A 12,389-nucleotide genomic window follows, 5' to 3' on the forward strand; every position below is an offset into this window, starting at 1 on the left:
TGTATAATTAAAAGCAGTTATAACTCTTAATAACAAACAAGAACAAACGTAAGGAAACCTTTCTAGGGAAAAAACCTTACTGCTAGTAAGTAGACGAGTTCTTTAGGGCGCTTCAACAGTATGTACAAGGCTCTATAGCTGCAGTGTAGTTAGGCGCAAAGTTGTTTAGCTGCAAACAAGAACTAAGGGAGGGCCCTAGTCTTTATTAGCTAAAGCGTTACTATCTTGAGGGCCTTTAGATTATTAAGGAGACGACAGTAATCTATTATGCTGATAGCAGCAAGTATCTTGTGTCTATCTGAGAGCAGCAGGCAGTCTATAACCATATATTAAATAGTCTGTCTTCTCTAACCACACTTGCAGGATAATAAAGAAATGTCTAGAATATTCTGTTTAAAGAGAAAGTCTGCAAAGCCTATTTTATTAGTTCTTAGCTATGTGATAAGAGAGCTTTGTATCTTAGCTAGGCCTTAATATATTCTTAATCTTTGCTTGCTGATTTTCTTACTTTATATAGGGCTTAAGGCTGGCTAGAGTATTACTAAGTAGGCGCTTTATAATAATTATTAGTTCTCTAACTAAGACGCTCTAACTATTTAGTAATAAGACTAGCATTATTATTATATTTTTATAAGTAGTATAGCTGCTTCTTATAAGGGTTTTTCTTATAATAGAAAGCATTTTAAGGCTTAGTTTAGCTTTATCTTTATGTTAAGCTTAAAAAAGTGTTATTTATGTTAGTTATACTTTCTAACATCTAGTATTATAATAGTATAGTAAAGGCGTCTCTGCTATAAGTTAAGCTTCTTAATAATTTAAAGATAACTTTTATAAATAAGTTGCCTTATGCCTATAATTATAAGTCTGTAATAAGAGTTTATCTAGATACTATTAAGTAGCAACAAAAGGGGTAGGGAGTAAGTCTCTGCTTTAAGGACTAGAATAAGTGTAGCCTTATAAGCCCTAGCTATTATACATAAGCATCTGTTTTAAATAAATAAAAGTTTAGTAATATTTAATTTTGTACTTTATAACTTATTAGGAAGATGCTAAATAACTAATATATAAGTTATTACTAATTTAATAACAGCATTATAAATATATCTTATATATAAAAAGAAAGTGTCTTATATAGAAGTTAATAAAACTATAAGTATAAGTGTCTATTAAGTTATTTTTTAGAGCACCTTTTTAATATAAGGGCCTTATTTTAATTAAGTATTAATCTGAAGTCTTAGTACTCTAATATTTATTTTTGTTATTATTAAGGTGCTAGTTATGTTAATTATTTCTTTTATATTAAACTTCCTTAGATTTCTTATAAGGTAAATTAGCTTATATTTTTATAGTATAAAGATAGTATTATAATAGTAGGCCTAACGTAAGCACTTATTATATAACTGCTTTAGGCATTTATAGTTTTTTTTTATGCTTTAGTTAAGTATAAGTATATTAATATTATTAATAAAGCTAAAAGCGCTTATCTTAGTCCCTTAATAATTAGTAATATTTAATAGATCTGTATTATAAAAAAGGTACAAAATAAATTAGACTAGAGAGTCTTAAGAGATTCTTATATAGATCTTAAATCTCTTAGACGTCTTATCATTTATAAAGAGTATAGAAGCCTTATTTAATAAGAAGCTTGCTACTTATTTAATAATTATAAAAGAGATTTTATGCTTTCTTAAATTATAGATTAACTATTAATATAACACTATATTAAAGGCGCTTATTATATTTATACTTAATAAAGAAGCTACCTTGTTTCTCCCTTAATTCTAGACTATATATATCTATTTAGTAAGGAGCTTTAGCGTTATCTTAGTTAAGCGGTTGCCCTTTACTCTTATCTATATCTCTAAGAGAGTATTATATTACTCAGCTAAGAAGTAATTTGTCATACTATAATAGACTCTAGCGTCTTGCCTATTATGTTAAGTAAGGCTATTAGTCTATAGGCCTTAGGAGATAAGTAGTCTAGTTTATTAGGCTTTCTTAGAGCTAGCATGTAAGCCTCCTGAAAAGCATGAGGGTGGTATCCTAGTAACGTGCAGGCGGAGAATAAGTGAGTGAGCGCAGGTGTGAGCTGGTCAACACAGGCCTGAAGGATCCTGTTAGGGATCCCATTAGGGCCTGGGGCTCTGTCCGCCCCTGTGCGCTGAATAGCGTTCTGTACCTCCTCTTCAGTAATGGCTGTAGGGCAGTGATGTGCCTGCGGGTACACCGCGTCTTCAATATCATCAAGAAGTGCCTCTGGTAGTGGCGGGAAGAAGGCGGCTTTAAGCACCTTAACCTGGTCATCGAAGGTGTGTGCTGTGGCGCCCTAGGTTGCCAGCGGTGTAAACTTAGGGGAATTACGTAAGCGATAACTATTAGCTCTTACCTATTTAGCGAGTTTCTATAGACCCCTGAGGTCGTTATAAGTGTGTTCGATTCCTGTTCTAAAGTTGATCCGTAGTTTCTTATTCTGATTCAAGTTTATTTATTATAATATTCTATTAAGATTCTTTTTAATCTAAGTTTTTATAGCTATAAAATTCGCTCTTCTTTTTATTTAAGCAATTCTTATCTTTGCAAAACTTGATTATAAATGCTTTTCCTTATTCTTTAGATATCGCCTTAAGATTATATACTATATATTTATATTATGTTTCTTATTCACATTTTAGATTAAAGCATTTTACTCTTATTTATAGATTTATTAATAGTCAAATATAATCTAGTTTCTTAATTTCTAGGACTTCTATATATAGTTTTATCGCTTTTAGTCCTAGTTCGCTATTATTATTATTTACTTGCTACTTTAATTTATTATTATTATATATAAAAAGAGCGTTAAGCGACTAGTATAAGTTTCTTAGTTTCTATAAGTATTAATCTGTACTGTTCTTGTCGCTTAAATATATTATATAGTTATTATTATAATAAGCGGTCTAAGATAACAGATTATATAATATATTTATAGTTTTAGATGTCTAAATTCTATAAGTTTCTTTAAATCTTTTCTAGTCTAGATTTTTAACTATTATGGATTTCTTATCTGTCTAATTCTTTTGTTAAAGGTTATAACTTTCTTTAGATATCTTCTTTAGAGCCTCTTTAATAATATTTACTTATTAGTCTTTTGTCTTGTATTCCTTAGCTTTATAGTCTAGTTTTCCGTAGTATAAACATAAATTTTTTTAAATCTCTTTACTTTTTGTATATTCGAGGTTCTCTTTTTTTTTTTTGGCTTTAAACTTTTGTTTCGTTGCGTCTAAGTCTATAGATATAAAACGTTCTAGCGAGTAATATCTCTAGACTCTATATTTAGATCGCTATATATTTATCTTATAACGTACTAGAAATATAATATATTTTTTTTCCCCTTTTTTTAAGTTATCTTTCATAATTTTGATTATTTATTTTGATTACTATTTTAATCAAGAATAATAATTTATTAGACTAATTAATCTTTGATAGATTATTCTTTATAAAGTCTTTTAACTCTTTATAAAAGATAATTACTAGAGCGGAGTCCTCTTAGTCTACCTATAAAGTAATCTAGTAGAACTTAGAAGCGTAGTCTACAGCGGATCTCTGTTGCTTAATTCGCAGTAAGTCTCGTTCAGCTTTCTTAATTATGTCCACATCCCTATATACTTATTCGATTTTGATCACAAAGTTAATAAAGCTATAAAAGATTTATTATATATTTAGTTCTCAATCTTTCTTTATCTCTTTAAGTCTATTCTTAAGATAAGGCTTAAACTAATTATATATAACTTCTTAAAAAAACATAACTATATATAAGACCTTCTTTTTATTCGTATTTATAGTTTATATATAGAATATAAAGTTAATTTATAATTAGTTTAGAAACTTATAAAGTCTTTTATAATCTTTATAAAAGAGATCTAATAGTGTAATCTTAAACTATATGTTTCTTCCTCGGCTTTTAATAATAATAGTGCTCATTAGTTCTAATATAATTAATATAATATAATCGTAGTAATATACTAATATATTAACATACTTATACTTAGTACTCTGAAGTATAATAGTTAAAGTGTTAAGGCTCGACTCGGCTAAACTAGTCTAAATAAAACTAGACTATTAAGACAAGACAAAATCTAAGTAGATTTATTAAGTAAAGCAGAGAATACAAGTAAAGTATATTATTAAATTAATAATATAAGTTAACTACAAAGACTATAAAACTATCTGAGAAATAAGCGTACTTATATAGATTAAGAGATTCGTGCTTATAACTGCTTATTTATAAACGCCTATAAGCGTTGCTTATTAGTCTCTTTTTATAAATATCTTGCTTAAGGCTATCTCCTTATAAACGCCGCTCAAGGTTGTCTTCTTATAAGCGCTGCTCAAGGTCGCCCCCTTATAAGCGTATCCTTTAACCAAGCTCTTTGGGCATGATTAGTTTTAGAGTCTTCTTATATATAGTACCCAGTCAAAAGTTCTCGCTCATTTCACGTTTTTCATGTTTTTTCGCGTTTGCCCTATCACAACGCCCCTACTTTATCAACGAATTATGCCTTAACGCAGGCCATTAAGCGAAATCGATGCTAATAGGCCTTGAGGCCCGGATTTGACGCCTATTCAGAGAGCTAAAATAGTTGGTGTAGCTAAATGTAGTATAAAATATGCAGATATTAGCCGGATCCTCAATTTCGCGCCCTTAACTGTCCGAACTACCTATGAATTATCTATATAACGAATCAACCATGAATCAGTTTCGCGTGCAAGCAGGCCCTCTATTATATCTGAAAGAGATAAAAGAATAATTATATATTATGTACGCTTTTATCTAAAGTCTATATACGTACAAATGCGCAAAGATCTACAGATTTTGCTCTCTAATAGTATTATTAAGCGAATTCTTTTCTTATATAATCTGCATAAATAGTAATATAAAAAAAGACCTGAATTAATAGTAGAAGAAATTAATCTTTAATATTAATAAGTGTTAAGTTATAAAGACTAAAGTATTAAAGAGTAAGCACTTATTATATTCTCTAATAAATTAAGCATTAAATAAAGTAAAGAAGATTAACGCAAATAGGCCTAGCATATAATTATATAAAAATAGGATTCTTAATTTATTTAAATATATAAGAAAGGTTATAATATAAGCATTATAATATAAGATACTATTTAGATTAGAGAGTGTTCTGACCTAATTATTATAACTTATAATAAGTAAATATAATATAATAGATACTTAATTAATTCTTATATTAATATACTTAATCAAATTATTAAAAGATGCTAATAATTAGGTATAATATTTATATAAGATAATGCCTTAATTTACATAGCTAAAAAGGTTACTAAATAATTTAAAGAACAAGGTATACTAGTACTTAATTAGGCGCCTTATTCTCTAGATTTGAACCTAATTAAACACGTCTAGGCTTGGATAAAGTAGTAAATTAATCAGTAATATTTACACTTTAAGGACCTTAGAGAATCGCAAGCAGCTTATAATAAATTAGCTTAAGTAATTATAAAGGCGTAAGAGACTATACTGCAGGAGAAAATCGACTCTCTAATTAAGTTAATAAATAACTAGGTCAATGTAGTACTATAAGCAAAAGGGTGGCACATCAGATACTAAATCAAGAGTCCTAATTAGGAAATTAGTATAGCTATAATCTTTAGACGTTAGCAAGTATTTTGAGTTATTTTTTATAAAATTCTGATAAAAGTTTATTATGTAATAATAAATTATATAAGATATAGAATAATTAAGGGTAAGGTGTAAAATGTAGGGCGAGAACTTTTAACCTAGTATTATAGAGTCTGTGTAGTCTCTAAGGCCTGTAAATGCTTAGTGCGTTTACATGCTGTAATACATCTTTGGCTTAGAGTATAAGATTATTGCTTAGCAGCTTTTTAACTATAACTATTATAGGGTAGAACCTATAGAGACCTATAGGCCATAGCCTTAGGTTAGTACGTGATGCCTTAGTACGGCGTCACGTAATAGTAGATATGTTACTAGGAATATCCTCAGGGGCTAGGGGCACGGCTCAGGAGGAAGGATAGAGGTACGGCTCAGAAGGAAGGATAGGGGCACAGCTTAAGAGGAAGGATAAGGGTACGACTTAGGAGGAAAGATAGAGGCATAGAGACAGGTACAAATTACCTGTACTTCCCCCTTGTATTATAGAACTCTTAAGTTTCATCTCCTTATTCATAGGTAGCTAATTAAGAGCTTTTACCTTTATTTGTGATCTCTTATATTAGATGAAACTTCTTTCTTTATTAAATTAATTATCTCTAAATAATAAAAGGTACATTAGTCCTATTATTCTAAAAGTTAAAGTATTAGAAGGCAACATTAGTTTTAGGCAGCTCCTTAATAGTAGCCTTTTATCAAAAATTATAATCTTAAAGTTTAAGAGAAGTAACAAAAAAATGAATTTTTTAATAGATAATAAATAGTATAATAGATAGGCTAGATAATAAATCAAATAACTAGAAAACTAGTAACAGTAATAGAGTAACAAGCTTCTCTAGCGTATTAGTTAATTAGAAAATAATCTTATACAGAAATAATAATAATAAGAGGCTCTGACTTAGCAACTTTAGATATAATAATTAAGCAAGGCGAAATAATTTACGTTATAAGCCTTACTAGAAGAGAAGAAGCTTAAGAAGATAATTAAACTTAAGGAATACTCTAGCGAATAAAAGAGCCTAGAGCTCTAGTTATAAATAGCTATTATTAAGCTAGCTGTTAACTTTGCTAAATATATAAATAAAATAAAGTTCTGATTTCTAATAAGAAAACTTAAGAGGGACGTTACAAAGAAACTAATAATATAGATTTGCTAACATAATAATTACGAATTTGTTAGCTCTAGCGCCTTTTTATTAAAGGTTTGTAAAGTTTTTAGAGATTAATATAAGCAGGAAAATACGCTAGTATATCTAAATCATCTTTAATAAGAAAATAGCAAGTTCTTTTAATCTTATTTTTAGGAATTTAAAAAATTACTTTTAGAATTAGATTAATTCTTAGATTTAGATGCTTTTAAAAAAGTCTTTTTAAAGGTAATAATTAATAAGGATTTATATAAATAAATTATCTCTATAAGAACCTAACAAATAACTTATAATAAATATAAAAAATTATTATTAAAAGTTAGTAAGAAAATCTAGAGATTAAAGAAACCCTAGATTACGTATTAAGAATATTAGTAATAAAAAGAGGAGGTAATCAAGTTAAAAAATAAGTAGCCTTTGCAAGAAAGCGTAAGTAAGGGCTAAAGGATAAGGCAATAAAGGGAGAATAATATTTATTTAAAACGAAAATAGCTAAATTATTTTTGCTAGTACTAATAGTAATTAATTAAGTTTTTTCTACTTAAGTATTAGTAGATTCAGGATATAAAGCTTATAAACTAATTAACTAATATTATGCTCTTTGCTATAATCTATAATGTATACTTATTGCCCCTTATATAATAAATAGTATAAAAATGGAATTAGATAAAGACTAGTAATTTATAAAAGTTGCTAAAATAAAAATAGATATAAGAGGATATAAATAGAGTCTCTTTTGTTATATAATACCTAGATTAAAAGGCTATAAGATAATTCTTAGTTACTTATAAATAAAATTTAAGAAAGCAGACCTGTAAACTAATAAGAATGAACTGCTTTTCAGAGAAACTAGATTATGTAAAGCAGGAAAAGGACTTACTATAAGCGAATTACTAGCTAATAAGTGCGGCAGCTTTTAATCTTCTTATAAAATTATAAAAATATAGAAAAGTGCAAGTCTTTGCTACTAGTCTAACAGATATTTTTAAAGCGCTTACTAAGAAGAAGAAAATAGACCTATAGACTAAGTTACTAAGTTAGATTAATTAAGAGATAAGTACCTAGATCTATTTAGTATAAAGGAAGTAAATTAATTACCTTTTTATTAGTCTAATATTAATTACAAAATAAAGCTAGAAAAAGATAAAGATAAATAGATATTAAAAGCATTATAAGGCGTATTATATAATATGTCTAAGGATAAACTATTAGTTTTATAGAAGACACTAAATAACTCTAAACAAGAGAATTATTTATATATCTAATTCATTAGTAGCAGCACCTATCCTCTTTATAAAGAAACTAAGAGGCAGACTATATTTTTATTATAACTATTAAGCCCTTAATTATCTAACTAAGAAGGACTATTACTTATTATTATTAATTTAGGAAACCCTAAACCATATTAGCAGAGCCTATTAGTTTATTAAACTTTTAATATTATAATAGTCTTTTATAAAATTTAGATAGTTAAAGAGAATAAATAAATAATAGTCTTTTAAATACGTTTTAGGTTATATAAATAAATAGTAATTCTCTTTAGTCTAATAAATACTTTAAGTACTTTCTAATAATATATTAATTAGGCGTTAAAAGAATACCTAAATAAATTCGTTTTAGCGTATATTAATAATATTTTAATTTTTACTAAAGGTTTACGGAAATAATATTAAGAGTATATGTGTAAGGTACTAGATTAATTAAGTAACACTGGCCTATATTTAGATATTAATAAATATAAATTTAAAATAAAATTAACTAAATATCTTAGATTTATTATTAGTAAAGGGTAAATTTAAATAGATTTATAGAAGATTAAAGCTATTTTGAACTAAGAAGCCTTAAAAATAGTAAAAAGTATACAAGCCTTCTTAGGATTTACGAACTTTTATTACTAATTTATTAAGGACTTCTTAAATCTTATAACGTTACTAACTTAATTAATAAAGAAGAACATTTTATTTTATTAGAATTAATCTGTATAAGAAGCTTTCTTAAGGCTTAAAAACCTCTTTATATAAAGCCTAATACTAGTATAGTTTAACTTTAAATAAGAGACAATATTAGAGATAGACTTATTAGGATATTATACTGTAAGAATCCTTTTACAATATAATAATAAGGGTTTTTTATAGCCTTACGCTTATTTTTCTTAAAAGAACTAATTAACAGAATATAATTATTAAATTTATAATAAAGAACTACTAATAATAATAAAATACCTTTAAAAATAAGATGTAAAATTACAAAATGTAAAGAAATTTAAGGTAATTATAGATTATAAGAACTTAGAATACTTTATAATAATAAGAAAACTTATAGAATAACAAGTCTATTAGGCTAAAGAACTGAATAAATATAACTTTAAAATTAAATATTAGCCTAAGAAAAAAGGAATTTAATCAGATGTTCTAATAAGAAGAGAATAAGACCTGCCTATCTTAATAAAAGATAAACATATATAATACTAAGAATGACAGCTTCTTTAATAATAAAAAAATATATTAAAGATAAATTATTTAAGTTTATTAAATGACTTCTTATAATAGGATATAGCAGATAAAATTAAAGAACTCTAGAGAACTATACTTAAGCATAATAAAGATTATTTATATCTTAAAGAATTAGTATAGTAAGGACTACAGATATTCCTAATAGACTTACTTTAATAAGTAAGAGTTTTAATAGTAGATTATAAACTAGATAAAGAGGGTTAATTAATATATAGAAACTAATTATAAGTACCTAAATATAAATCTTTTTAAACTAGAATTATTTAAGAACTCTATAATTTATCTTTAATAATTTACTCTAATTAAGAAGGCACTATATTATTAGTAAGAAGACAATATTTCTAGCCTAATTATGTTAAGGAGGTACGCTAATTTATAAGAAACTATAATATATATAGTTATTCAAAAGTTTAATAAGAAAAGAAATACAGGCTGCTTTATTTATTACTAATCCTTAAAAGATAGTAAAAAGAAATATTAATAGACTTTGTAAGGCCTTTATTAAAGAGCAATAATTATAAGATATTATTAATAATAACTAATTACTTAAGTAAAGACGTTATCTTAAAAGTATGCCTAAATATTAAGATAAAAATAATCATATAAATATTCCTTAGATTATATTATAAAAGATATAGACTTTTTATTATAATAGTTTTAGATTAAAAGCCTTAGTTTATATATAGATTTTAAAAATAGCTTTATTAATAATTATATATTTAATAAAGAATTTTAATAATATATTACTTAAAAACTAATAAAGTAATAAATAAGTAAATACAAAAGTCAAGATTATATTATAATAACTTATTAATTATAATTAAGATAATTAGGTAAAGAATTTACTTATTATAGAATTAGCACTTAATAAATAAAATTTTACTTTTATAAAGACTAGCTTATTCTTTCTAGGGTATAAATATTATTTAAAACTACTAAAGCTATTTAAACTAAATAATATAAGTAAAAAAATAACCCTGATTTAAAAAGCTAATAATATTATAATTAAATTAAAGTAGATAATAGAGTAGACTTAGTTAATTATAACTAATATATAATAAGAATAGGAACTACAGATAAATTAATACAAAAAAGCCTAACTAATATATAAAGTTAGTAATAAGATATAATTATTCTTAAAGAATATCTTAATAGATTAACCCTCTAAGAAGTTAAATAATAGAGTAGCAAAGTACACTGTAATAAAGATAGTTAGACTATAAAGCTCCTGCCTTAATATTACTAGTATATATAATATATTTAATATTAACCTACTTTAGTTAGCAATTATTAATGCCCTCTCTTTATAGTACTTAAAAGACTATTAGCTACTATTAATAGTTATTAATAAAAAAAAGGAATTTAAGATAAAGACAATTCTAAGAGAAAGGATACACCACTATTAAAAGCAATACAAAGTCAAATAAAAAGATTACTTGAGACTATTATAAGAGCCAGCTTCCGCTCTAGAGGATACCGTCGCCCTAGACGAGTATAAACAACGGAGAAGGGGGGGTGATGTCATGGGGTAGAACCCATGGAGACCTGGGCCACAGCCTCAGGTCAGCACATGATGCCTTGGTGCGGCGTCACGTGATAGTGGGCATGTTACTGGGAATGTCCTCAGGGGTTAGGGGCACGGCTCAGGAGGAAAGATAGGGGCATGAAGACGGGTACAAATAACCTGTACTTCCCCCTTGTATTATAGAACTCCCAAGTTTCGTCTCCTTGTCTATAGGTAGCTAATCAAGAGCTTTTGCCTTTATTCACGATCCCTTATAATAACTATATTAGAGGTATTAGTAGAGTTGTTTTCTTTTATCTATAGCCTTTCTATAATCTATCTAAAGATAAAAAGTTTAAGTAAATAAGCATCTTTTAAGAAGACCTTAACTAGGATTTAATTATTAGTATAAGAAGATTCTAATTAGGCGGGCATATAAGAGATAGCAACATCTATAAGACTGATACAAATTGCCTATATATAGCTCGCAGAATTAGAGGTAACTTTCTGATTAATGCCTAAGATAAGGGCTTCAATTTTCTCTAGTCTAGACTCAACTAAGGATGGATTATATAGGGCTGTACAAAGATATATATAGACAGCTAAGAGAAAAAGGGTAAGGAGAGAGAATAATAGATTGTCAGGTGATAGAGAAAAGAGAAAGGGCAAAGATTCGAGTGTTTCAATTATGCTAAGAAGGCTGGCTCTTTGCGTTCTGTCATTAGATAGAGCGGGAGGGGAGTAGAGAGGAATAGAGAGCTGCAGGATTTAGGAAGATTGCTTATTAATAGAGGGCAGGCGATTCGCTTGTAAAGAGGGCGCGCTTTAGGTGAGTGATAGGTCAGGTATAGTAAAGATGAAATAATATTATTTAAAGTTATATAGCTACTACTTATTAATAGGCTTTATATCCCTTGTATCCTTAAATATGTTACGTTTTCTTATTAAGATTAGCGCCTAAAATTAAATTATCTGTACTAGGCTAATTTTTAGGGTTATATAAATAAAATTTACGTTATTTCAAAGCCCTTAAAATCAGCTTTTAAATAACGTAAATTTTGCTTTTATAACCCTAATAATTAGCCTAATATAGACAATTTAATTTTTAGGCGCTAATCTAAATAAGGAAACGCAATATATTTAGGGACATAAGAGATAATATGTCTTATACAGAAGATTAATTATATCCTATATATAATTCATCTAAGGCAGGAATCCTTATAAATCTAGATTAAAAATTTATTATATAAGTGTCTCTTCTTTAGTTAGAGTCAAATTATATTAAATATTACGTTCTTTAGCCTTTAAGATACAGCTCTTTATTTGATTATAAAGGGTACTTTAAGAGACATTATATGTCTTTATAGTGTGTTAGATTAATATTTCTTAGTATATATAGATAGCCTAGATAGCAAGGAGAATTCTAGCTTCTTGAATTTAAGAATTTATTATGTTATTATATTATAGCTACATATAATAGTTAGAAGATTAAAATAAGAAAGAAAAGTGCGTAGGATACTTATATATATAGGACGCTT

The sequence above is a fragment of the Endocarpon pusillum genome (assembly GCF_000464535.1).
Source record: "Endocarpon pusillum Z07020 unplaced genomic scaffold scaffold3759, whole genome shotgun sequence".
Taxonomy (NCBI): domain Eukaryota; kingdom Fungi; phylum Ascomycota; class Eurotiomycetes; order Verrucariales; family Verrucariaceae; genus Endocarpon; species Endocarpon pusillum.